At 32.0% G+C, this 2,701-nt stretch overlaps 1 pseudogene; it reads right to left on the reverse strand.

Annotated features, from left to right (window-relative positions):
- Positions 1-1,066: 1,066 nt before the first annotated feature.
- Positions 1,067-1,429, reverse strand: LOC131166564 (non-specific lipid-transfer protein 4.3-like; annotated as a pseudogene).
- Between the last annotated feature and the right edge of the window lie 1,272 nt (positions 1,430-2,701).

Below are 2,701 nucleotides of genomic sequence, written 5' to 3' on the forward strand. Positions count from 1 at the left end.
CTGTACAATAATTGAAAGATGGAAGGTAATGCCTAAATATCTACTCTATAATAACTATACAATAATTTATAGACAGAAAGTGTAGATATTTCTCTAAGACTCCCCCTCAAGTAGGAGTATGGATGCTCAATTTACGTGATAAGTCTTGGAAAGGTTCACGATCCAAAGGTTTGGTGAAGATATCGACAAACTGACTATGGGTAGGAATGTGCTTAGTGAATAGGAGGTCAGCCCATAACTTTTAACGAACAACAAGACAATCAATTTTTATATATTTTGTATGTTCGTGGAAAATAGGATTCTAGGCAATGTGAAGAGCTGATTGGTTGTCATAACATAATGACATACGCTGGGAATGCGGTACACCAAGATCATGTAAAAGAATTTTAAGGCATGTAAGTTCACAAGTAATGGAACTCATCCTCAAAACTTAAGTGTCAAGGAGAGAGTGCTAAGAGGATCTTATATTGGCTTTGGAACTACTCACAAAGACGATATGAGATTGGACGCGCACTAATACTCTCTCTCGAACCCATGGGAAAAATGAGAGGAGGAGAAGTTCAACCCACGGAGGAGTCAAGCAGCCCAAGACTTAACTCTAATACAATGTTAAAATGAAGAAAGACTTTCTCCTCTATTCAATATTCAACGTAACAAGTTGTATATAATACATGAAAAAAGGGAACAAAATTCCAAATTACTCCTAAATATCTATTTTATAATAACTGTACAATAATTGAAAGATGGAAAGTAATGCCTAAACATCTGTTTTATAATAATTCTACAATAATTTATAAATGGAAGGTTTAAATATTTCTCTAATAAAATTTAAAAAAATTCTCAAACATATTCAACAAACTTTCTTTATTAGGATGGAAGAAGCTCATTGGTAGGCTTAATATATATGGATGAATACCAATTTAACTCAAAAATTTAAATCTGTTAGATTTTTAGCCCAACCATGTCAGCATCCACTTCAACGTACAATAAATTTACAAGTGGAATTCTCGAGTTCTAACGAAACGAGTAGTAATAATAATAATAGTGTATAGTGGGTAGAAGGTGATTAGTACTTGGAGCAATCCACGTTGGGTGAAACGGTGCAAGGCAAGCTGATGCCGCAATGGCAGGGCCTTCGCCAAGTCGGGCTTTATGCTGATTGCTGCGCTGCGGATTTGATGCAGCTGCACGCTGTCTTCTTGTCTGCCGAGCTCGACGCCGCTGACGCCAGTGTGGAGACGCCCGCGCAGCACGCCCCCGGCGGCTTCCCCGACCCATTCTGGAGGTAGCCCGCGCACGGTCTCAGGTCCTTTATGAAATCGCTGCACGAAATCGCCGCCTCCGACGACAGAAGCAGCGTCGCCGCCATAGCCAGTGCTGCGGCCACAGCCACCACTGCAGGTACACTCCTCATAGTTGATGATTTCATGGCCAGGAATTGAATTGGTCAGACCATATATGTAAGTCTTCTGGGTTAATTTATATAATATTATTTATATAAATGCATGGAGAGTTCGTGGTTGAGTGGAAGAAAGAATGAAAGGAGATGAAGTAGGGGTCATCACAAGCACCGATCTTGGATGGCTTATGCAGCATTGCCATGTAGCCAGCTTTATAGCTTTTTTTTATTTGATTGAGTGGGGAGGAGGATATGAAGAAAATTGAAGAAAATCAAGCTTGGTTGACAATGACATAAGGATGATGATTATAAATTAAGTAAAATTCAGCAACGCACCTGAGTTTTCAAAAAAAAAAAAAAATTTCATTCTCTGTATTTTAAAAAATTATTAAAGAACTCCTAAGTTTTAATTTTATTAATAAAATGATTGACTGCTATCAACCTATATGTTATGTGGGGAAAAAAAATTAGTCATAATAAAATGATATTTTAAAATGTCACTTGTTTAATAAATTAAATTTTAAAAAATTGATTAACAAATAACTTAAAAACCCACTAAGCGATTTGAAGATCTAATTGATTTTCAAATTAACTGCTCTATTCAGTCCACTTGTTTTAAATCAACCAATTGACATGAGCATAACAAAAAATATATATTATTATTATTTCAATTTTTTTAAAAAAAATAAAAAATAAAAAAAATTAATAAATCATAAAAAAATGCCTACTAATTATAATACTAAAAAATATTTGTTAGATGTAATTTTCATAGGAATTTAATGACTAAACACATCATAAAACAAACAAAACATAATTCAATATTTTTAAATTCAAGTAACTTATCAAACATAGTGTTAAAAAAAGATAACTGAAATTTTAAAATTCATTCTTTATAAATTAAAATTATAAAATTGGGTTTTAATTTTATATATGTAAAATATGAATATTGAATGGATAAAGAGCACTCAAATTTATATTAATTAGTTGACAATTGTTTGAGACAATTATCCTATTTTTTTCTAGTTTTATTCAAGTTGCTATATCACTAAATATGAAATTCAACCAAATCCACTAAAAGTAAACCACAATGTGACCAATTGTCTCACCCGAGTCAATTTTTTAAATTATATTTTATTTGTTAAGGATATATTTAGTCATATAAATTTCATGAAATGTATATAGCAAATATTTCGTAACAATAAAATTATTTTAGTATCTTTTTATGAATTATTAATATTATTTGTTTACTTTCATAATTTTAATTTTTTGAAATAATAATTTAATTATGTTGTTATGCTTATG

Source organism: Malania oleifera, chromosome 10 (genome assembly GCF_029873635.1).
Source record: "Malania oleifera isolate guangnan ecotype guangnan chromosome 10, ASM2987363v1, whole genome shotgun sequence".
Taxonomy (NCBI): Eukaryota; Viridiplantae; Streptophyta; class Magnoliopsida; order Santalales; family Ximeniaceae; genus Malania; species Malania oleifera.